Below are 26,822 nucleotides of genomic sequence, written 5' to 3'. Positions count from 1 at the left end.
AATGATTACGTCAATAGATGCAGAAATGTTTTCGATAAAATTCAACATTTCTTCATGTTAGAAACTTTCAACAAACTAGGCATTGAAGGATCATACTTCAAAATAATAAGAGCCGTCTATGAAAAACCCATGACTAACATCATACTGGATGGGCAAAAGCTGGAAGCATTCCCACTGAAAAACAAAACAAGACAAAGATGCCCTCTCTTACCACTCCTATTCAACATAGGAATGGAAACATAGTACTGGAAATCCTGGCCAGAGCAATCAGGCAAGAGAAAGAAACGAAAGGCATTCAAGGGGGCGGAGCAAGATGGCCGAATAGGAACAGCTCCAGTCTCCAACTCCCAGCGCGAGCGACACAGAAGACCGGTGATTTCTGCATTTTCAACTGAGGTACTGGGGTCATCTCACTAGGGAGTGCCGGACAATCGGTGCTGGTCAGCTGCAGCAGGGCGAGGCATCGCCTCACCTGGAAGCGCAAGGGGGAAGGAAATCCGTTTTCCTAGCCAGGGGAACTGAGACACACAACACCTGGAAAATCGGGTAACTCCCACCCCAATACTGCGCTTTAAGGAAACAGGCACACCAGAGAGTATATCCCACACCTGGCCGGGAGGGTCCCACGCCCACGGAGCCTCCCTCACTGCTAACACAGCAGTCTGCGGCGATCTATCCGCAAGGCAGCAGCAAGGCTGGGGGAGGGGTGCCCGCCATTGCTGAGGCTTAAGTAGGTAAACAAAGCCGCTGGGAAGCTCGAACTGGGTGGAGCTCACAGCAGCTCAAGGAAGCCTGCCTATCTCTGTAGACTCCACCTCTGGGGACAGCCCACAGCTGAAGTCCAATAGGGGAAGCAGCGGGGGCCGGTGCAGACGCGAACGACTCTGTCTGACAGCTTTGGGGAGAGCCGTGGATCTCCCAACGCGGAGGTTGAGATCCGAGAACGGACAGACTGCCTGCTGAGGTGGGTCCCTGACCCCTGAGTAGCCTAGCTGGGAGACATCCCCCACTAGGGGCAGTCTGACACCCCACACCTCACAGGTGGAGTCACCCCTGAGAGGAACTTCCAAAGGAAGAATCAGACAGGTACACTCGCTGTTCAGCAATATTCTATCTTCGGCAACCTCTGCTGCTGATACCCAGGCAAACAGGGTCTGGAGTGGACCTCAAGCAATCTCCAACAGACCAACAGACAGTCCTTCTGACTGTCAGACGGAAAACTATCAAACAGGAAGGACACCTATACCAAAACCCCATCAGTACGTCACCATCATCAAAGACCAGAGACAGATAAAACCACAAAGATGGGGAAGAAGCAGGGCAGAAAAGCTGGAAATTCAAAAAATAAGAGCGCATCTCCCCCTGCAAAGGAGCGCAGCCCATCGCCAGCAACGGATCAAAGCTGGTCAGAGAATGACTTTGACGAGATGAGAGAAGGCTTCAGTCCATCAAACTTCTCAGAGCTAAAGGAGGAATTACGTACCCAGCGCAAAGAAACTAAAAATCTTGAAAAAAGAGTGGAAGAATTGACAGCTAGACTAATTAATGCAGAGAAGATCATAAACGAAATGACAGAGATGAAAACCATGACACGAGAAATACGTGACAAATGCACAAGCTTCAGTAACCGACTCGATCAACTGGAAGAAAGAGTATCAGCGATTGAGGATCAAATGAATGAAATGAAGCGAGAAGAGAAACCAAAAGAAAAAAGAAGAAAAAGAAATGAACAAAGCCTGCAAGAAGTATGGGATTATGTAAAAAGACCAAATCTACGTCTGATTGGGGTGCCTGAAAGTGAGGGGGAAAATGGAACCAAGTTGGAAAACACTCTTCAGGATATCATCCAGGAGAACTTCCCCAACCTAGTAGGGCAGGCCAACATTCAAATTCAGGAAATACAGAGAACGCCACAAAGATACTCCTCGAGAAGAGCAACTCCAAGACACATAATTGCCAGATTCACCAAAGTTGAAATGAAGGAAAAAATCTTAAGGGCAGCCAGAGAGAAAGGTCGGGTTACCCACAAAGGGAAGCCCATCAGACTAACAGCAGATCTCTCGGCAGAAACTCTACAAGCCAGAAGAGAGTGGGGGCCAATATTCAACGTTCTTAAAGAAAGAAATTTCAACCCAGAATTTCATATCCAGCCAACTAAGTTTCATCAGTGAAGGAGAAATAAAATCCTTTACAGATAAGCAAATGCTTAGAGATTTTGTCACCACCAGGCCTGCCTTACAAGAGACCCTGAAGGAAGCCCTAAACATGGAAAGGAACAACCGGTACCAGCCATTGCAAAAACATGCCAAAATGTAAAGACCATCGAGGCTAGGAAGAAACTGCATCAACTAACGAGCAAAATAACCAGTTAATATCATAATGACAGGATCAAGTTCACACATAACAATATTAACCTTAAATGTAAATGGACTAAATGCTCCAATTAAAAGACACAGACTGGCAAACTGGATAAAGAGTCAAGACCCATCAGTCTGCTGTATTCAGGAGACCCATCTCACATGCAGAGACATACATAGGCTCAAAATAAAGGGATGGAGGAAGATCTACCAAGCAAATGGAGAACAAAAAAAGCAGGGGTTGCAATCCTAGTCTCTGATAAAACAGACTTTAAACCATCAAAGATCAAAAGAGACAAAGAAGGCCATTACATAATGGTAAAGGGATCAATTCAACAGGAAGAGCTAACTCTCCTAAATATATATGCACCCAATACAGGAGCACCCAGATTCATAAAGCAAGTCCTTAGAGACCTACAAAGAGACTTAGACTCCCATACAATAATAATGGAGACTTCAACACTCCACTGTCAACATTAGACAGATCAACGAGACAGAAAGTTAACAAGGATATCCAGGAATTGAACTCATCTCTGCACCAAGCAGACCTAATAGACATCTATAGAACTCTCCACCCCAAATCAACAGAATATACATTCTTCTCAGCACCACATCGCACTTATTCCAAAATTGACCACATAATTGGAAGTAAAGCACTCCTCAGCAAATGTACAAGAACAGAAATTATAACAAACTGTCTCTCAGACCACAGTGCAATCAAACTAGAACTCAGGACTAAGAAACTCAATCAAAACCGCTCAACTACATGGAAACTGAACAACCTGCTCCTGAATGACTACTGGGTACATAACGAAATGAAAGCAGAAATAAAGATGTTCTTTGAAACCAATGAGAACAAAGATACAACATACCAGAATCTCTGGGACACATTTAAAGCAGTGTGTAGAGGGAAATTTATAGCACTAAATGCCCACAAGAGAAAGCAGAAAGATCTAAAATTGACACTCTAACATCACAATTAAAAGAACTAGAGAGGCAAGAGCAAACACATTCAAAAGCTAGCAGAAGGCAAGAAATAACTAAGATCAGAGCAGAACTGAAGGAGATAGAGACACAAAAACCCTCCAAAAAATCAATGAATCCAGGAGTTGGTTTTTTGAAAAGATCAACAAAATTGACAGACCGCTAGCAAGACTAATAAAGAAGAAAAGAGAGAGGAATCAAATAGACGCAATAAAAAATGATAAAGGGGATATCACCACCGACCCCACAGAAATACAAACAACCATCAGAGAATACTATAAATGCCTCTACGCAAATCAACTAGAAAATCTAGAAGAAATGGATAATTTCCTGGACACTTACACTCTCCCAAGACTAAACCAGGAAGAAGTTGAATCCCTGAATAGACCAATAGCAGGCTCTGAAATTGAGGCAACAATTAATAGCCTACCCACCAAAAAAGTCCAGGACCAGATGGATTCACAGCTGAATTCTACCAGAGGTACAAGGAGGAGCTGGTACCATTCCTTCTGAAACTATTCCAATCAATAGAAAAAGAGGGAATCCTCCCTAACTCATTTTATGAGGCCAACATCATCCTGATACCAAAGCCTGGCAGAGACACAACAAAAAAAGAGAATTTTAGACCAATATCCCTGATGAACATCGATGCAAAAATCCTCAATAAAATACTGGCAAACCGGATTCAGCAGCACATCAAAAAGCTTATCCACCATGATCAAGTGGGCTTCATCCCTGGGATGCAAGGCTGGTTCAACATTCGCAAATCAATAAACGTAATCCAGCATATAAACAGAACCAAAGACAAGAACCACATGATTATCTCAATAGATGCAGAAAAGGCTTTTGACAAAATTCAACAGCCCTTTATGCTAAAAACGCTCAATAAATTCGGTATTGATGGAACGTACCTCAAAATAATAAGAGCTATTTATGACAAACCCACAGCTAATATCATACTGAATGGGCAAAAACTGGAAAAATTCCCTTTGAAAACTGGCACAAGACAGGGATGCCCTCTCTCACCACTCCTATTCAACATAGTGTTGGAAGTTCTGGCTAGGGCAATCAGGCAAGAGAAAGAAATCAAGGGTATCCAGTTAGGAAAAGAAGAAGTCAAATTGTCCCTGTTTGCAGATGACATGATTGTATATTTAGAAAACCCCATTGTCTCAGCCCAAAATCTCCTTAAGCTGATAAGCAACTTCAGCAAAGTCTCAGGATACAAAATTAATGTGCAAAAATCACAAGCATTCTTATACACCAGTAACAGACAAGCAGAGAGCCAAATCAGGAATGAACTTCCATTCACAATTGCTTCAAAGAGAATAAAATACCTAGGAATCCAGCTTACAAGGGATGTAAAGGACCTCTTCAAGGAGAACTACAAACCACTGCTCAGTGAAATCAAGAGGACACAAACAAATGGAAGAACATACCATGCTCATGGATAGGAAGAATCAATATCGTGAAAATGGCCATACTGCCCAAGGTGATTTATAGATTCAATGCCATCCCCATCAAGCTACCAATGACTTTCTTCAGAATTGGAAAAAACTGCTTTAAAGTTCATATGGAACCAAAAAGAGCCCGCATTGCCAAGACAATCCTAAGTCAAAAGGACAAAGCTGGAGGCGTCACGCTACCTGACTTCAAACTATACTACAAGGCTACAGTAACCAAAACAGCATGGTACTGGTACCACAACAGAGATATAGACCAATGGAACAGAACAGAGTCCTCAGAAATAATACCACACATCTACAGCCATCTGATCTTTGACAAACCTGAGAGAAACAAGAAATGGGGAAAGGATTCCCTATTTAATAAATGGTGCTGGGAAAATTGGCTAGCCATAAGTAGAAAGCTGAAACTGGATCCTTTCCTTACCCCTTATACGAAGATTAATTCAAGATGGATTAGAGACTTAAATGTTAGACCTAATACCATAAAAACCCTAGAAGAAAATCTAGGTAGTACCATTCAGGACATAGGCATGGGCAAGGACTTCATGTCTAAAACACCAAAAGCAATGGCAGCAAAAGCCAAAATTGACAAATGGGATCTAATTAAACTAAAGAGCTTTTGCACAGCAAAAGAAACTACCATCAGAGTGAACAGGCAACCTACAGAATGGGAGAAAATTTTTGCAACCTACTCATCTGACAAGGGCTAATATCCAGAATCTACAAAGAACTCAAACAAATATACAAGAAAAAAACAAACAACCCCATCAAAAAGTGGGGAAAGGATATGAACAGACATTTCTCAAAAGAAGACATCCATACAGCCAACAGACACATGAAAAAATGCTCATCATCACTCGCCATCAGAGAAATGCAAATCAAAACCACAATGAGATACCATCTCACACCAGTTAGAATGGCAATCATTAAGAAGTCAGGAAACAACAGGTGTTGGAGAGGATGTGGAGAAATAGGAACACTTTTACACTGTTGGTGGGATTGTAAACTAGTTCAACCATTATGGAAAACAGTATGGCGATTCCTCAAGGATCTAGAACTAGATGTACCATATGACCCAGCCATCCCACTACTGGGTATATACCCAAAGGATTATAAATTACTCTACTACAAAGACACATGCACACGTATGTTTATTGCGGCACTATTCACAATAGCAAAGACTTGGAATCAACCCAAATGTCCATCTGTGACAGACTGGATTAAGAAAATGTGGCACATATACACCATGGAATACTATGCAGCCATCAAAAAGGATGAGTTTGCGTCCTTTGTAGGGACATGGATGCAGCTGGAAACCATCATTCTTAGCAAACTATCACAAGAACAGAAAACCAAACACCGCATGTTCTCACTCATAGGTGGGAACTGAACAATGAGATCACTTGGACTCGGGAAGGGGAACATCACACACTGGGGCCTATCATGGGGAGGGGGGAGGAGGGAGGGATTGCATTGGGGAGTTATACATGATATAAATGATGAATTGATGGTGCTGACGAGTTGATGGTGCAGCACACCAACATGGCATAAGTATACATATGTAACAAACTTGCACGTTATGCACATGTACCCTAGAACTTAAAGTATAATAAAAAAAAAAAAAAGAAAGGCATTCAAATAGTAACAGAGAAAGTCAAACTCTTCCTGTTTGCAAACAAGATGATTCTATACCTAAGAAAACTCATAGTCTCTGCAGAAAAGTTTCTTAACCTGATGAACAACTTTAGCAAAGTTTAATTAATATAGAATTAATGTACAAAAAATAGTAGCATTCCTATACATCAATAATATCCAAGCTGAGAGCCAAATCAGTTGTGCAATCCCATTTACAATAACCACAGAAAGTATAAAATATCTAGGTATTTCAACCAGAGAGCTGAAAGATCTCTACAAAGAGAACTGCAAAACACTGCTGAAAGAAATCAGAGATGACACAAACGAATGGAAAAACATTCCATGCTCATGGGGAATAGGAAGAATCAATACTGTTAAAATGGACATACTGCAAAAAGCAATGTATAGATTCAATGCTGTTCCTTTCAAACTACTAATAACATTCATCACAGAATTAGAAAAAAATCTATTTTGAAATTCATATGGAACTAAAAAAGAGCCCAAATAGTCAAGGCAAAACTGGAGGCATCACATTACCCAACTTCAAACTTTACTACAAGGCTACAGTTATCAAAACAGCATGGTATTGATACAGAAACAGACAGATAGACCAGTAGAACGGAATAGAGATCCCAGAAATAACACCACACATCTACATCAATCTGATATCTGACAAAGTGGACAAAAGCAAGCAATGGGGAAAAGGTTCCCTATTCAATAAATGGCACTGGGATAACTGCCTAGCCATATGCAGAATATTGAAAGTAGATCCCTTCCTTACATCATATACAAAAATCAACTCAAGATGGATTAAAGACTTGAATGCAAAACCTAAAACTATAAAAGCCCCAGAAATAACTTAGGAAAAACTATTACGGACATAGGACCTGGCAAAGATTTCATGAGGAAGACACCAAAAGCAATTGCATCAGAAACAAAAATGGAAAAATGGGACCTAATTAAATAACTACTTCACAGCAAAAGAAACTATCGACAGAGTAAACAAACAACCTACAGAATGGGATAATATATCTGCAAACTATTCATCTGACAAGGGTCTAATATCCAGAATCTATGAGTATCTTAAACAAATTTATATGCAAAAAACAATCAGGCCCATTAAAAAGTGAGCAAAGGACATGAGCAGACACTTTTCAAAAGAAGGCATACATGTGGCCAACATGCATATAAAAATGCTCGATATTTTATTATTATGCTCAACTAGTTATTAGAGACATGCAAATCAAAAACACAATGAGATACGCTTATACACTGTTGGTGGGAACTTAAATTAGTATAGCCATTGTGGAAAGCAGTGTGACGATTCCTCAGATAACTTAGAATTATCATTTGACTCAGCAGTTCCATCACTGGGCATATATCCCAAGGAATATAAATCGTTCTACTATGTGTATGTTTTTTTGGAATACTATTCACAATCACAAAGGCAGAAATAAAAATAAATGCTCATCAATAGTAGACCGGATAAAGAAAATGTGGTACATATACACTATGGAATATTATGCAGTGATTAAAGAGAATGAGATCATGTCTTTTGCAGCAACATGGGTGGAGCTGGAGACTATTATCCTAAGTAAACTAACAGCGGAACAGAAAACCATATACTACATGTTCTCACTTATAAGTGGGAGCTAAATATTGAGTGTGTATGGACACAAAGAGGGGAACAACAAAAACTAGGGCCTACTTGAGAATGGAGGGTGGGAGGAGAGAGAGGATCAAAAAACTACCCATCAAGTACTATGCTTATTACCTGGATGATGAAATAATCTGTACCGCAAACCCCATGACATGCAGTTTACCTATGTAACAGACTTGCACATGTAACCCTGAATGTAAAATAAAATAGAAAAAAAAGAGAAAGATTTGAAGGTGGCAGAAATCAGTTCATAGGGTTAAAGGAAACTAAACTATTTATATAATGTAAACCAACATGAAAACACAGATGAAATTGCAAATGCTGATGTAGAAGCTGCAACAAATTATCTGGAAAATCTAGCTAAGATCATTGATGAAGGTGGCTATGCTAAACCATAGATTTTTAATGTAGACAAACAGCCGTATATTGGAAGAAGATGCCATCTAGGACTTTTCCAGCTGAAGAGGATAAATCAATGCCAAGCTTCAAAGGACAGCCTGACTCTTGTTAGAGACGAATGCAGTCAGTGACTATAAGTGGAAGCCAATGCTCATTGCTCATTTTGAAAATCCTAAAACTCTTCAGCATTTTACGAAATCTACTCTGCCTGGACTCTATAAATGGAGTAACAAAGCCTGGAACACATTATATCTGATTATTTTATGGTTTACTGAATATTTTAAGCCTGCTGTTGAGACCTACTGATCAGCAAAAAAGATTCCTTCAAAAATATTACTGCTCAATGACAATGCACCTGGTCACCCAAGAGCTCTGATGGAGATGTACAAGGAGATTAGTGTTATTTTTCTGCCTGCCAACACAACACTCATCCTGTAACCCACGGATCAAGGACTAATTTTGACTTTCAAGTCTTATTATTTAAGAAACAGATTTTGTAAGACTAGCTGTCAGAGATAGTGATTCCTCTGATGGATCTGGGCAAACTAAGTTGAAAACAGCTGGAAAGAATTTATCATTCTAGATGTCATTAAGAGCATCCATGATTCAGGGGAGGAGGTCAAAATAATAATGTTAACAGGAATGTGGAGAAAGTTGATTCCAACCCTTATAGATGACTTTGAAGGGTTCAAGACTTCAGTGAGGAAGTAATTGTATGTCTGGGGGAAATATCAAAAGAATTAGAAGTGGAGCCTAAAGATGTGACTGCATTGCTGCAATTTTATGGATGATAAAACTTGAATGGATGAGGAGCTGCTTCTTATGGATGGATGATCAAAGAAAATGCTTTTTGGAGATGGAAGCTACCCCCTGGTAAAGATGTTATGAACATTGTTGAAATGACAATAAAATATTTATTACGTTAATTTAGTTGATAAAACTGTGGAAGGTTTAGAGAAGACTGACTCCAATTTTGAAAGAAGTTCTACTGTGGGTAAAATGCTATCAAATGCTTGCTACAGAGAAATATTTCATGAAAGGAAGAGTCAAACTTCATTGTTGTCTTATTTTAGGAAATTGCCGTAACCACCACAGCCTTCAGCAACCACTACTTTGGTCTGTCAGTAGCTACCAACACTGAGACAAGACACTCCACCAACAAAAAAGGGTAACCCACTGCAGGCTCAGATAATCATTAGCATTTTTTAGCAAAAAAGTATTTTTTCCAGTCAAAAAATATTTATTGAGCAGTGATGCTGTGGGTCATCTATATATCCCCTTGGATTTCATCTTTCCTACACATATGAATAGGTTCTTTTTAAAAATTATAAAACAAAATTTAAAAAATTTTGACATAGTAATTTATTGTTACATAATTATACATATTTATGGGATTCATGTGATATTTTGATACATATATACAATGTGTAATGATCGAATCAGGACATTTAGATACCCATCACCTTGAACACTGATCATTTCTTTGTGTTGGCAGCATTTCAAATCTTCTAGATATTGTATATTGATATATACAATAAATTATTGTTAATTATAGTTATAGTCACCCTACTGTGCTATCAAACACTAGACTTTATTCTTCCATCTAACTGTATGTCTGCACCCATTAACCAACTTTCTTTAGTCCCCTTCTATCTTCCCAGCTTCTGGTAACCATTATTTTACTCTCTACCTCCATGAAATTGACATTTTTAGCTCCTACATATGAATAAGAAAAAATGATATTTGTACCAATAAAGTATTTTTAATTAAGGTATATATATTGTTTAGATATAATGCTATTGCACACTTAACAGACTACAGTATGATGTTAACAGAACTTTTGTATGTACTGGGTCACCAAAAAATTTATGGTTTATTTTGATATTTGCTTTACCATGGTGGTCCAGAATATCTGCAATATCTCCAAGGTATGCCTATATAGTATACACCAAAGTACCAAGACCACTGTAATATTAATGACTGGCTTTTAATATACATTTTCACCTATAATTCCTATCTCTCGTTATTAACCTAGTTATCTTTAAAGAATACTCATAAATACTGAGTTGTTAGGGTTATCTGATGTTTGACTCTATATATTTGCTTTGGTTATATAATACATGTTGTCCTAATAACTTGTGTGGAAATCATATTTTGAAAGTTCTTATTTTAAGACTTTGAGAGGAGGTTAGTTCTTAAAAAATAATCCTAGTACTTTCAAGTATTAGAATATAGAATATACTTCATTTGGTATTTCAGATATAGAATGCTGAATTTGGAGTCCTTGGCTAACCAACTTTATTGAAATAAAATTTAGGGGAAAAATAGAACAGTTCATTGAGTTATATAGGTCAGGAATGACTGAAAATAAGTCAACTGCACTTTTCCATATAGTTTATAAAATATGGTTTCATGACTCATGAGATGAGGTAAGCTTCAGTAAATCCACTGGATCAATTACATGTGAGTTTCTAAAAGTGATGGGGTTACAGAAATGGAGCAGGAGATCCCATGAAAAAATGATGATGATGTTTATTCGTGGTATAAAAGTCTGCTACAGTCTGATTGAGATGGACCCACAGCCTGATCTTTTTCTTGTGTAACTGAGGTTGTTTCGCAAGGGATAGCCAAGCTTGAGGTCAGAGTCTCGCCAGCCAGACCATTTTTTTTCCTGGCTTGGAGAGGCTGCCATCCATTCCAGTCCAGAGAGTGAAACATTAGCAACTTTTCACTTGAAGGATTATAAAATTACTGGAAAGAGAAACTGGACAGATGCTCTGGCCCTTTTTAGACATTTACAAAGCTAGTGTCCAGTTAAGACTTCTTTAGCAATAGGTCCTACTGGATAGGTCAGAAACCACTTTCATCTGATTTCAGCTTCAGGCCATGTATTTCTAACTATCTATGATTTTAATCAATTCAGGCAGCTAACCAGTCACTTCAGGGAGTGGGGTAGAAGCATAGTATACACATAAATATACAAAACAAACAAAAATGGTCAAGCTAGTTTCTGATTTATTTGCTTGGGCACTTATTGACATTCACTTGTGTGCTATTGGAGCCCAGATGTCTGCTGCTGTGGGCTCTCTTGGTAGGGAATAGATCTCTGGCCTTTCTCCCATCCCGATGATTCTGTACCACTCTACCAGAACAGCTGTCCTAGTATCTGTCAAACTTAAGAAGCACAAGCTAAGAAATCTTCAGTGTTTCCCCACTGCCTAATAAAGTATGTATCCAAGTTTGGCATTAAAACCTTTTACAAGGTAGCTCCTAAATACTTTTTATTTATTTAGTAATTTAGTTTTCAAGCATCAGTTTAGCTTTTTTTTTTTTTTAGATGAAGTCTTACTCTGTCATTCAGGCTGGAGTGCAATGGTGCTATCTTGGCTCACTAAAACCTCTACTTCCTGGGTTCAAGCAAGTCTCCTGTCTTAGCCTCGCAAGTAGCTGAGATTAAAGGCACCCATCACCACACGCAGCTAATTTTTGTATTTTGAGTAGATATGAGTTTTAAGCATGTTGGCCAGGCTGGTCTTGAACTCCTGACCTCAGGTGATCTGCCCGCCTTATCCTCCCAAAGTGCTGGAATTACAGGCATGAGCCACCATACCTGGCCACATCTGCTTAGTTTTTAAGCTGTATAATTGTGTTTGGTGCTGCCTATAGAGTAATGAGCTAGAGTGATATGTCCTTATGAAACCACCTATTTTTCTGTGGGAAGGCAGGCATTTAACAAATACTCACAAAATGTTTAATTATAATGAGAAAACAAGAACATGCAATGAAAACTGAAAAGGCCCTTAGCTATGGCAATGAAGTCATTGACTTTAGTCTATAAAGATTGTGGTTTCAGAAGTGGGAGACCAGTTTCAGAAGCGTAAGGGGTAATCTAGAAAACACACAGAATTTGGAAGAAAAGGAGTATGAATACTGGATACACCAATACCTGGCTTATCCATGGCTCCATTCTGATAATTCATTTGCTTTTGCCATAGTGTGTGCCTCACAGTCGTTGTTTAGTAGTTACATTGGTAGGTGTAACTATTGTGCAAAATGGTCACAACATGGGACAAAAGTAAATCTAAAATCCTGCTGTTCATGATGATGTGGAGTGAGGACTAGGATTCCCACAGCAACCTCCAGTTCCTGGAACACTTGATCCTCACTCAGCACTTTCCCATGTTTCAGTTTGCCTGGTGTCAGAACATTGGATATACTTTCTTCACTTAAATACTTTTGCTCCTAAGTAAAGATGACTCTTGAATTGCTCTAATATAACCAATGTTTTAGTCACTTTGGGCAGCTATAAAAAAAAAATCATAGAACAGGTGATTATAACAACAGGTCTGGAGGCTGAGCGAGGTGCTCTTGTGCTTTGCAGACTGCTGATGTCTTATATGTTCACATGGCAGAAAGGAAAAAAGGCAGCTCCCTGGGGCCTCTTTTATAAGGGCACTAATCTTATTCATAAGGACTCTACTCTTATGATTTAATTACCTCCCAAAGGCCCCATATCCTGCTACCATCATCTTGGACATTAAGATTTCAACATATAAATTTCGAGAGCTACAAACATGTATCCATAACAACTGACCAGCTATAAGATATATCCTTTCATGTGTTTTAATAATATTTTTGAGAATTTTCCTGGCTCCCTAACATAATAATCAATATAATCTTTCCAGTTTTGTAACAAAGGAAAGAGCTATGCATCTGTAGTGGGGCAGTTGGACCTCATAGTTCCTATTCTTATTCCACTGTGATGCGTCTCCTCCTGGAGGCTATTAATGCCATCATTGGCCTAGAGGACATGAGTTCCTACTCCTTTAAGGCTCTAACTAGACACTAGCAGGTAGTACCAGGCTGGAACATTATAATAAGACGTTATTAAATGCTTAGTGCAAACACAAGGGAAATAACTAGAAAGCAACATGCACCTACAATAAATGACAAGACAGATTCTGTTCATCCTCATTTGTGGTTTGCGATAGTGATGAACTTCTGTCAGCTAAATCTCCTGATTGCATAGGACAAAGAGTGTCTGTGATCCTTAATGCTATCAGTTTATTGAACAAGTTGGTTGCTAGGCACAAGATCTGTTATTTCTCACCACACTTCATTAAGCTCCATCAAATAGCACCTGCATCTTGGCCCTGTGCCATGATATTTCTGGTTACTCTTAAACAATAAAAAGTATACTTAGGGCCAGGCATAGTGGCTCACACCTGTAATCCCAGCACTTTGGGAGGTCGAGGTGGGCGGATCATGAGGTCAGGAGTTTGAGACCAACCTGACCAACATGGTGAAACCCTGTTTCTACTACAAATACAAAAATTAGCCAGGCATGGTGGCAAGTGCCTGTTATCCCAACTACTCGGGAGGCTGAGGCAGGAGAATCGCTTGAACCCAGGAGGCGGAAGTTGCAGTGAGCCAAGATTGCGCCACTGTACACTACGCTCCAGCCTGGGTGACAGAGTAAGGCTCTGTCTCAAAAAAAAAAAAAGTCCACTTCAACGTAGTCACATTATCCCACACTGCTGTGCAGTTTCAAATTTATCTCTTCCCACAGTTCAGGTTTAATTCAGGTTTGTAAGACTCAGACCCCCTGCATTAAGGGAGTTACTATAGTCAGTGTCTTTTCTGTCTGTCCGTCTTCTTCAGCTCTACTCATTCTCTTATTCTGTTGGGTACATGACTCTTCCAGGTTCAGAGCAGGAGGGGTAGGAGACGTAAGATGTAGAAAGGTCTTACTAGGTGAGGTGTATCTGGTGTTGATGTCCTCTGGAAGTTGCTGACTCAAAACAATATTTTGTTGTTGTTTTTATGGACTCTTGTGGACTCCCCTTTCAGTTCCTTTGACATGGTAGATACCGCCTGTTGTTAATTGCTTACAATCTTCCTCCAAGGCCCTTGGATTCCTACCAATGGATCTGATTATTCCTGCTTGATCCTCTCATACCTCTAGGCCTTCCTCTTTAGCAGAGGCCCACTCAAGATGACTCAGTCCAGCTTCTTTCTATGGAGTTCCCATTCATCTCTAGATAAACTCACACAGCCTTGAATGTACAGGACTTTCTAACTTAGCTGTTGTGTGTTGCTCTAATGCCCCAGGACAACTGACTAACACAATGCCTTTCTTTTGTACTGCAGGTGGGAGACCAAACCAGCCCCCTTATCCCTCAACTTTCAGGGAACACCTATTAAGCTATCCAAAGGTGTTTCCCAGCGTGATATGCAAGGGAAGCATCCCATTTCTTCTCCCTTAAGGGGAGAAACAATCCACAATACTCTGACAAATCTCTCCGAAACAACCTTGCTAATATCATATTCAATCTCCTTAAAACCCCTCAAATAAACCCATCTCTCTATCCTCTTAGCCTGGAAGTAGGTGATGAGCTGAAACCAGCGGAACCTGCTTTAAAATCCCTTAGTCCACCTTGCATAGGTAGCCCAACACTTTGCTTTAAGATACAGAAGTACTTGGTGTTTCCTTTTCTACTTCTATGATAATGAGCCCTCTGTTGAAATTCTGAGAAAACAAAAAATGTTACATTTAACAACCTGCTGCATTGTCCGGAGGTATTTTAAGATGAGTCTGCATTTCATAAAGTCCAAAGTTAAGTCTAGGGAAGCTCTAGAACAGAAGGGAGGCCCCTCTCCTACCTATTTAAAGTATGTTTCCCAAGTTCTGGTAGCTTGTTCTTGGATATGCTTATTCTCCAGTGAATCATGTCAGGAATGCCTGACATTCTACGCTCTTTTAGCGTCTTTCTACCCTGGTCTTTCCTCTAAAGTCTCATTGGAACAACTATGTCTCAGCATAATATAGTAAAGCTTACAGACATGCAAAAGCACAACAGCAAGTGGTTTTCCCATCACGACAACTCTTCTCTTGCCTGTTGGCTTGTTCACCCTTATGATGTTTAGCCATGGTTAGGGCTATAGTGTATTGTCTTACAGCAGCATGAATGAAACTCATAGGTCCGTAAGGAGACTGCAGCTGGCCTCATAATCCTCCAATAAATAAGGCCAGCTAGAAATAGCCTCCCCATAAGGGAATATACTATCCTTATTTAATGGTTGAATTCAAGACACAAAAAAATAGCATTTCAAAAAATCTATTTAGTTTCTAACAAGTTGCCATCATTTTTTTATAACAGTCTCTCTTAAAAGCTTGCTGTTTTGCAAACTAACACGGGAACAGAAAACCAAATACGCATGCTCTCACTCATAAGTGGGAGTTGAACAATGAGAACACAGGGACACAGGGAGGGGAACATCACACACAAAGACCTGTCACGGGGTGGGAGGGCTAGGGGAGGGATAGCATTAGGAGAAATACCTAATGTAGATGATGGGTTGATGGGTGCAACAAACCACCAGGATATGTGTATACCTATGTAACAAACCTGCACGTTCCGCACATGTATCCCAGAACTTAAAGTATATTTGTTTTTTAAAAAAGAAAGAAATGTGCAGAATAGGCAACTCTATAGAGGTTAAAGGCAGGTTAGTGTTGCTTAGGGATGGTGGGTAGTGGTGGGACAGCGGATTGATATCTAAGGGATATGGAGTTTGTTTGTGAAGTGATGAAATGTTTTAAAACATTTCATTTAAAACTGGGGGGGGGGGATGGTTGCACATAATATTTAAATATGTTAAAACCACTGAATTATATATTTTAAATTTGTGATTTATATGGTATGTGAATTGTATCTCATGAAGGCTTTTAAAACAAAACAACACTGCTGTAACTGAGACCAAACCAAAGTTTGTGTCAAATCCTGCTATGTGATATTGGTTAAATTTTATAGTCTAAAATCTAAGCTTCATTTATGAGGATACTCACTTAATTACTGAGGGGTGTCAACAACACATATTAGTAAATGTATAGGAACAAAATATTAGACCTATTACTGAGAAAATACAAAACCTGGAAATAGGACTATAGCTTTAAAAAGAATCTTATTTAGAATCAAGGGAAGTTATGAAACATATCAAGGAAATTATTAGTTGCTAAATACTGAGCTAATATGTTAGACATTCCTTCTCAGTGATTACAGAATACTTATATCAAATGAAATTAGATTATATATATTTGAACAGTAAACATCCAAAGTAGAATAAATTTATCATTTTGTATCCTAGAAAAAAAAGGTTGCTGTTTTTAGAGATGCTTTGCAGGAAAATGAACGTGGAAAGCATCTCTGTGGGGCAAATTGTTTCATATTCTACAGTATTTCACCAGTAACCCACATGCCAGAGGAATGAAGAAGCTAATTCTTCTACTTGTTTGTACACAGATTTCTCAAGACATGAGCTTTCCATTGGCAAACAACAATTACTCAAACATTGAATAACTACCATGTTGTGACAATATTTTTGGAAAATGTATCCATTAGTCTTGAAACTTCTGAAATAATCTGAAAGTTGTTATCTTTCTATTAGTCAATCTATATGCCTCCGAATTCTGAAGAGAGAAAATTATGTATTGTCCCAATGTTCATAAGTATGAATTTAAACTGGGAACATTTATATGGCAATGCATTAATGATTATTTGTGTCTATGTCTATGTTGCCAATAGCTGTTCATTTGTCTGGCTTGGATTTAAAAAAGAAAACAGGCAGATTCCACTGTTATTGTAAGACTTAGGTTTACCTGCTGCCTTTGCCTTCTCAGTGACTCCAAATACAGTCACCAGTGCTCTCCACCTTCAAACTCAGACTTAGCTGAATTCCCAAATCAGTCCAACCTTGTAATGGAGCCTGGATCTAGAATTCAGAGTTCCAGGAATGAACCCTGAACATCTCTTTAGTTCCTCAGCATTTCTCCTTCTTCCTGCATTATTGTCCAGTCTGGGAGTAGGTGGCTTACTGCTCATCAGGGGCTTGAAATCCTGCCTAACTTCTGAGCACTGCCTTATACCATTATTGTTGTTGTTGGACCAGAGTCCTTCATAAACTTACTAATTGCTTGGAACCAAGGCTCTCCCTACTGCTTTCATTAGGGCTTGCCTCCTAAAGCTCTAAGACCTCCTAGGCTGAATTAAATTCTACTGATATTAATGATATGCAAATGATATCTAATGCAAATTGTCCCAAATAGTTATTCTTGAAAACTCCCACCTCTCCCTTTATTCTCTGCTCCACATTTCTGAGATTCTAGAACACCCTGTACTTGTGCTCTGGCAATTGAGGGAGGGTCTGTAGAAATGAACATTATCATAGCATACCTGGAATTTCTAAGAATTTGGCAGATGTGGACAAGAAAATCTCACTGATGAATGGGAATAAATGGGTGAGAAAAAGTCCTTTTGAATGAATTTGTTGGTCAGTATGTATTGATAGAAAGCAAAGCTTTGCTAATAGATTTGAGTGTGAAGTTCAACACTTCCAATTTCTAATTTTGTGACTTTTGGCAAGTTACTTTGCCAGCCTGAGCCCCAATTTCCTCATCTGTCAAAAGAAAGCTTCTAATAGCCAGCACCTATGAGTCATATGAGAAGTAAATAACACATACCGGCCGGGCGCGGTGGCTCAAGCCTGTAATCCCAGCACTTTGGGAGGCCGAGATGGGCGGATCACGAGGTCAGGAGATCGAGACCATCCTGGCTAATACGGTGAAACCCCGTCTCTACTAAAAAATACAAAAAACTAGCCGGGCGATGAGGCTGGCGCCTGTAGTCCCAGCTACTCGGGAGGCTGAGACAGGAGAATGGCGTGAACCCGGGAGGCGGAGCTTGCAGTGAGCTGAGAGCCGGCCACTGCACTCCAGCCTGGGTGACAGAGCAAGACTCCGTCTCAAAAAAAAAAAAAAAAAAAAAAAACACATACCACAAGCTCTAGGCACTCATTGATCTTGCATGAGGTGTCTAATCCATATTTGTCTGGGTGCTAACCTGGAGAGCTGTCTTTAGTAGTATCCTGGTGACTGAGAATATGTTTAATACATTAGTCTTCCTGGTTTGTTGAAGGTTTTTATTATATACTTTGGGTATATAAGCATGAATTGAGTTTATTTCTTCTAATACGGGCCCCTAACTCTGTTATTCAATCTTTTTTTCCCCCTCTACTGAATAGTAAGTTCCCTAAGAGTGTTTTGGGCAACAATGCAGATGTATAAAAGTGAATTACTCATTTGTAAAAAGCCAAATAGTTTGAGTAAGCAAATCAAGGACATTTTCTGTCAAGAAGCAGTGTGAGTATTTTATAAATGAGGCAAAGACGGCCTCTGTGTATTGACCCCAAGTTGTTAATTTCTTCCCCACAGGCTGAGAACTGTCAGCACAAAAACCCACCAAGTGCCAAACTCAAAATTTCTCCATATTCAGTTATTTCAAAAATAGCACAAACAAGCAGATGTTTAGCTACCTAGAACCTCCCTTCTTTGCTCACCCTGCAAAACCTCACCCCACATTTGCAACCGATAGATAAACTCCAGCCCATAAAGCCCCAACCTGCTTCTGCCCTCGGGAACTCTCGGATCCAGAGACTCCCCACAGTGCTGCCAAGTGGATATCAGCAGACACCTAAGCCAGTGTGCCTCACCCCCAGAGGCTTCCTTGCCGTCTTCTGCCTCTGTGTTGGGAAATCTGTGCCATTCATTGGGACAGACTGCTATTGTTAGGGACTTCACCCCCACGCACACCCATCCAGCCATCACCCAATAAAGCTTGTGTGTGCTATTGCTTCTCAGCATATCTCTTTCTTTGATCAGCTCCCCAAACCTCTCCCTACAAGAGGTTAATGGGTTCACGGATAGAGTTAGATAACACAAATAATATGTTGTATTTGATAGCACAACAAGGTGACTACAATCAATAATCATTTATTGTATATTTTAAAATAACAAAAAAAATGGGATCAGTGTGTTCATAACACAAAGAAAGGATAAATGCTTGAGGTGATGGATACTCCAATTATCCTGATGTGATTTTGACACATTGTATGCCTGTATCAAACATCACATGCGCCAGGCGCAGTGGCTTATGCCTGTAATTCTAGAACATTCTGAGGCCGAGGTGGGCGGATCACTTGAGGTCAGGAGTTCAAAAGCAACCTGGCCATCATGATGAAACCCCGTCTCTGCTAAAAATACAAAACAAACTAGGCAGGCATAGTGGTGGGAGTCTGTAATCCCAGCTACTTGGGAGGGTGAGGCAGGAGAATCACTTGCACCCGGGAGATGGAGGTTGTAGTGAGCCGAGATCACACCACTGCACTCCAGCCTGGGCAACAGAGCAAGACTCCATCTTAAAAAAAAAAAAAAAAAAAAATCACACAGACCCCATAAATATATACATCTCATAAACACCCACAATAATTAAAAATACAAAATAATAGGTAAGGTTGAAGAAGCAGCAGAAGATAGTATGTGAAGGAACTTGCATGTTATGCTGAGATTCTGGGTTGTTATTTATAAGGACACTAAGCAGGAGAGGGACATGTTTCCCTTTATGTTTTAGGAGGTTCACTCTGGCTGCAGTGTGGAGAATGAGTTGAAAGGAACGAGGAGGTAGAGGTGCTACTGTCATATCAAGAAAAGTAGTGCTGAAGACTAGAGGGAAGGAGATGCAGGGTATAGAGCTTGGTGGCCAGTTGGATTTTGGGAGGTGGGTGGGTGAAAGAACGAAGAGTCAAAGTGACTCCAAGATTTTTGGTTTGGGTATCTAAAAATTGGTGTTGACATTATCCTTGGCAGAGAAGATAAAGAGAAAGAGCTGATGAGGTGAGAAGGATGAGAGTTTCAGCTTAAAGTGATTTTCATAGGAACAAGGTGGTAAGGCTTTTAGAGTGAATTAATCCTCTTAGAAGAGTATGCAAAGTTGTCAGGTATGGTGGCTCACACCTGTAATCCCAGAGAGACGAGAGGGTCACTTGAGGCCAGGTGTTGGAGACCAACCCGGCAAACATAGAGACCTTCGTCTCTACAAAAATGTTAAAAAATTAACCTGTTATGTGGCACCCATGTAATCTACTTGGGAAGCTGAGGTAGAAACACTGCTTGAGCCCAGGAGTTTGATGCTGTAGTGAACTATGATCTTACCACTACACCACTTCAGCCTGGGCAACAGAGCAAGACCGTGACTCAAAAAAAAAAAAAAAAAGGAGTAGAAGAGTATAGAAAGTAAGATGGTAAGAAGACTGAGTACTGAAGATAGAAACGTCAGCAATGTTGGGATTTAAGAAACCTGCAGAAGAAGGTCAAGAATCCACAAATGAGGCTGGGGAGAAAGAATGTGAGAAGTTGGGGAAAACTCAGAATAGAGGGCTATTGTGTGAGCCAAAGGTAGAATATTTCACAAAAAAAGAGCAATGATCAGCAACAGGTCAAATGCCACAGAGTTCACGTCACAGAAGGACTGGGAGTTGTCCTGGAATTTTGGCAGCCTTGAGAGCATCTGGACTTCTTTGAAAGAGATAGAATTCATCTCTCTGATTACATCACCTAGAAATAGACATTACATGATTAACATTCATAAACAATGATGAGACATGTGAATAATTATTAGAAAATTGTGCAATTTAAATTGTTATGTCAACTAAGTGATACAAATATGATGATAAATTTACAGATGTATTGCCTCTGAGAAAACAGCACTAAACGTATCTGAACTTTGTATTTGACCTGGTGAATTAAAAACCCCATGGAGATCCTAGATAATATGGAAAATATGTATAACTTTAGTTCATATTAATTCCCATGTGCCTAATGATGACTTGTGTTTGAAAGAAAAAATGTGTTGGAAAGAAAAAAGACTTTTCCACCAGAATTCATAAGGTTTTACATAATAATTGTTACTATAGAAATTTTATTTGTTTTACTAAAGTGATTTTCAACATTTTACATTTACGCAATAAAAACTGCTATAATGGGTTTTCTTCCTAATGCTCTTACTGCATTGAAGTATTTACATATAGTCATATTATATGTTTTTCTTCCTAAAGAACAGTATGTAGATACCATCCCAAAATAATACCTTCTTATTATGTTTCTAATTGTTTTATTTCTCACTCAGAATTTGGCTATTGTAAATATATTCTTTGCACTTGAGAAAGTGAACTGGATTGTATCTGTTTGTCAGTTACAAACCACTTTTGAGTTCTTATTTTTTCTTAAGGGAGAAAAAATGGAATCATATAATCTAGAAAGATCAAACCAGAGGGGATTGATAGACAATTACTGGGGCAAATATTTCTAATGTCTGCCTACAATATCCTTCTTCTGCCTACAATATCCTTCCTCTTCACTCTCCAGCTGATTCCTCATTCTTTAACTGGCAAATCTTTATTCTTTAAAACAATAGTACCATCCTGTTTTTTTCTGTAGCATCAGCCCTGTTTTGCCCAGGCAGTATCCATTGCCTTGTCCTTATCTCTGGTATAGGACATTCACCCCATTGCTTGTTGATGTCTCTTTCAGTTCCTCTAAGTTGTGATCACTTTGAGGGCCAAAGTGGCATCTTTATATTTGCAGAGGGCAGAAAATGTTATCCTATGTTTGGTGGACAATAATATTTTTAAGTTAATAGTGATTAATTTCACTTTTCGAATCCTAATCATACAATTAGGTAGACAGGCTAGATTATCTCCATTTTACAGATGAAGAAACTGATGACCAGAATACACCTCTGGCAGATGTGGAAAACATGCTCTGATTCTACTTCTACTGCAGGATGCAAACAATCTTTTAGTAGTCATCCGATTACATTGTGATATCAATGTTATTATTATGAACTTTTTTTTTTTTTTTTTTTTTTTTTGAGACGGAGTCTCGCAGTCGCCCAGGCTGGAGTGTAGTGGCCGGTTCTCAGCTCACTGCAAGCTCCGCCTCCCGGGTTTACGCCATTCTCCTGCCTCAGCCTCCCGAGTAGCTGGGACTACAGGCGTCCGCCAACTCGCCCGGCTAGTTTTTTGTATTTTTTAGTAGAGACGGGGTTTCACCGTGTTAGCCAGGATGGTCTCTATCTCCTGACCTCGCGATCCACCCGTCTCGGCCTCCCAAAGTGCTGGGATTACAGGCTTGAGCCACCGCGCCCGGCCTATTATGAACTATTTTTTATATTTTCTTTTATTTGAAATTCTCATTAGAATGTCTTGACCACTGTGATTTTCTTTTTCCTTTTTATTTTTACTTCCCATTTCCATCAAGGATTTTATCTTTGGTAAATTGTTTCTATATCAACTTGGGGTTTAGAAACTTGGATGGGAAAAAAATCTTTATTTTTATTTATCTCTAACCATAATGTAGCATCTGAGACTAGTTACCAGTATAAACCACAGATTTCATTTAACATCACTGCTGTTGAAGCTATCTTGAAATATGATTTATATTCATCAGTGCTTTGAAATTATAGTATTTATTAGACCTGCTAGATCCCTTTATTTAATGTATTAATAAGGGAGCCTACATTTTATTCTGTTGCAAATGTAGTCGTTAAAAATGTTGATAGATGTATCATAAATGCTTTTCATCTTAATCTTATGTATTTTGTTTTCTAATTTGAAAACATTCTGGGAAGGGGACCAAGTTCAAGGGGCCTAGGGTGCAAAACATTTTATTGTTATTATTATTATTATTATTTGAGATGGAGTTTTGCTCTTGTTTCTCAGGCTGGAGTGCAACAGCACGGTCTCAGCTCACTTTAATCTCTGCCTTACTGCAACCTCTGCTTCCTGGGTTCCAGTGGTTCTCCTGCCTCAGCATCCCAAGTAGCTGGAATTATAGGTGAGTTCCACTACACCTGGATAGTTTTTTGTATTTTTAGTAGAGATGGAGTTTCACCATGTTGGCCAGGATGGTCTCAAACTCCTGACCTCAAGTGATCCACCCACCTCAACCTCCCAAAGTGTTGGGATTACCGGCGGGAGCCACTACGCCTGGCCTAAAGCATTTTAAAGAATGACTGCTACAAACGAAAACCGGTTTCACAAAATCCTTCTCTTTGAAACTTCATGTCCAGACATTCCATCATTGTATCTACTTTTCTTTTTTCTTTTTTGTAGTCAGTGGATGAGACTGGGTAAGTGTAGTGAAGGCTGCGATGTGCCAGTTAGGTTCCCTCCTTCCCCTGAATAGGACAACTGCTCTCAGCTGATTCCAGCGGAGAGCTTCCCTGGCTGAAAAGAGCCACCTGGATGAGGTCATGCCCCCTTCTGGGACAACGTGCATTCAATGACTGTTGTGAAGAGTTCCAAAGGCCTGGCTCCTCCCTTCCCTAATGGGGGACCATTCTGAAGGGTCATCTACCTCCAGAGCTCCCTCTAGAATGGGCCTAGTGAGAGCTTTGCTGTAATTGCAACTTCCTTTTCTGTGGAATGTTTCTTTCTTCACTTCCCATTGTTGTTGGTCCTGAAAGTACTTCCAAGTAGAGAGCCACATAAAACACAGAGCACACAATTAAATTAGAATTTCACACAAATAATTTTTAGTAGAAGTATGTCCCAAATATGGCATAGGACATAAAATATACTAAAAAAAATTTATTATTTTTCTGAAATTCAAATTTAACCAGGCATCCTGAATTTTTGTTTGCTAAATCTGGCAAACCTCCCTTAGCACAAAAATATCTGTCTCAGAGTTAACTTCCCAGGTAACCTAACCTGCAACAGCATGTCCTTATGACGGTTAAGGACTACAGCTAGGGTGGGCTGAATCATACACGACCCTTTCTCACTCCTCTACACACTGTCTTCTGTCTTCTGTGATGTCAGGTAGGAAAACAACAAAGAACAATGGGGTGATAGTGAGTAGATAAATATTCACTAGTCTGAGGATACCTGAGATTGGGGAAATCGGTCATGTTAGGTATGAAAGCGATACTATCACTCATTTCAAAAACATCCTTGGGGCTGCATGAGGCATATGTGAAGAGTGTTAAATATAGGAGTGTACAGAGCATTTAATATAACTTGCCCAAACTTCATAGCTTTAGAGCAGGGTAGAATGTTGTAATTGCTTTTACTGTCACCAGTTAGAAGAAGAAACAATAGAGCTTGGTGATCATTTAATTTTTAGTGTGCAACAATAAAAGCATTATTGTGTTTTAAAATTGTTTTAGAGACAAGGTCTTGCTTGCTATGTTTTCCTGGCTGGATTCAAACTCTTGAGCTCAAGTAATCCTCCCACTTCAGCTTCCTGAGTGGCTGTGACTACAGGCTCACACCACTATAGCCAGCCCAGAAGCATTATTTCATCTATATGAAATAGAACACAAAAAATTTAGGGATTTTAGTTCTACTTTTGCTTACCACTTAATTGCTCTGGCACTTTGAGAAACGTAAAATATGGCAGGATGCCACTGGAGGTTACAGCAGTGATTAAATACCTTGCTAAAAAGTCATAGACTGAATATATATTAAGGAACATCTCACCTTTACCAGGAAGGCTTTTTGCTGGTGGTTTCTGTTACTCTGAAGAACGGGGATGGGACAAGGGTAGGAAAGGGATATCGAAGTATGATGGGAGTAATAGTACTTTCTGATTTCCAACATGTAAAACCTGAATTACTCTTTTAATATTTTTCAAGAAGAGCCAGGACATATATTCAATAAAATAAATGTACTCCATTTTTTACTGAAGTTAGATTTTTAAAAAATTGTGGAATCAAATGTCTCTGGTATGCTGTCTTTTAAACATCTTCATGTCACAGAGTTCAATAAATTGCCCATAATGACAGCCTTTATGATTTTAATGCCTGTGTAAACATTCTTTTGGAAGCTTTCTCAAGAGTATCTTTCAAAATATGTCAATATTTGCCAACAGAAAAAAAACCAAATAATTTAAAATAACATATTTGGATCTTAATTCCCCTTCTTATCTTTGACAATGACACTTGTAAAGAAAAAGAAATCCCAGTGTAACAAATGACTTGAGTTGTGTATAAGTTAAGGGCCCAGTTATGAGCTTCATTCTAAATCTAAATAATATTAAATGTTTTATTTAATTACGTCCTTGGTAATAGTTATTTCTGGAAGTAGTTTTTCAATGAGTTTCTGTATTCAACTTGGCATGTGGAAATAAATCTGAGATTATTATTTTCTTAATTTTTTAATAGGTGGTTTTTCAAACTAAATGAGGCAAGAATCACACTTATAACCCTTGAATACCTTTTAGCTTCCTTCTGGACCAAGTAAGCCCATTTATTTAACTACATAAATAGGAAACAGCCTCATGTATTAACTTTTTGCTTGTTAAGTGTTAGGACTTGACTGCAGAGAATTCTTCCGTCCAGAACTTTAGAGAACAGTGTAATCTATCACCATTAGACAGATATGTGTGTGTGTGTATACATATATATATATAAGTGTGTGTTTATACCTGTGTGTATGTACAAACGCACTTTTATTGAAGAAAAACAAAAGTCACTCGGTGAATATTTTCAAATCCCTACAAGTGAGAGAATTCTATGGGAATTATCTGCTCTGAAAACTCAATATGTTTAAGCTACGCAGAATTGCAAATATTTGTCCATCAAGATTAGTTTTCAGACATGGTAATGGTCTTAGCTAATACTATGCACTATGTTTCACAAACAAATGCATACAGCAAACCATACCAATTATAACTTCCGGCTGAGTGAATCAGTGCAGCCTGTCTTCAAACTAAACACTTTATGCATCTATTTTCAACATGTGTGGAGATTCATAACACGTATTTCCCTTCCTCTAAACCCTATGATTGGTAATAAAAGCCATTTTCTCCTGTAATATAACAATATAGGAGTTAACATAAACTCTTTAGCACAAAAAGGACCAATCTACACATTGTATTTTTCAAGGCACATAGAAAGCACTCGCCAGTCAACATGGATGAGGTTCTTTTATTTCATTAAAACACGAGAATATTTTATTCTCCCAAATCAATGACCAAGATATATTTATTTTAAGTACGTGGCACAAATCCGTTTTTTTTTTTTTTTTTTTGGTACATACCAATAAGATCGGAGAAGGCATTTTATTTTGATGGAAGTAACAATTTAAACTAGAAACAGGGGAAATAGCTGAAGATTGAATTGAACTTAAAAATAGTAAGGAAATATCGTAAACGATTCATTTTTGCCTTGACAAGGAGGAGGAATGTCTGTGGAAGATATGGTAGAGTGCTTCCATCTTAGATGCCTGCATTCTGGAGAGTTGACTTCCAGACAACGCTACTTGTTTGGTGTGCAGGGTGTGAATAAACAGCAGAGTGCCTCCTGCATTTGGTGCCAAAAGAAGCTCTTCTTAAGTGTTTCAAGGTCCTGAGTGGAAAAAAAAAATGTCTTGTATAGAGAAATTAATTAATGTTAAGAACTGTCCTTATACAGAGATTATGATCTT

The sequence above is a fragment of the Trachypithecus francoisi genome, unplaced genomic scaffold (genome assembly GCF_009764315.1).
Source record: "Trachypithecus francoisi isolate TF-2019V2 unplaced genomic scaffold, Tfra_2.0 Contig01461, whole genome shotgun sequence".
NCBI lineage: Eukaryota > Metazoa > Chordata > Mammalia > Primates > Cercopithecidae > Trachypithecus > Trachypithecus francoisi.
This window is presented reverse-complemented; position numbering follows the sequence as displayed.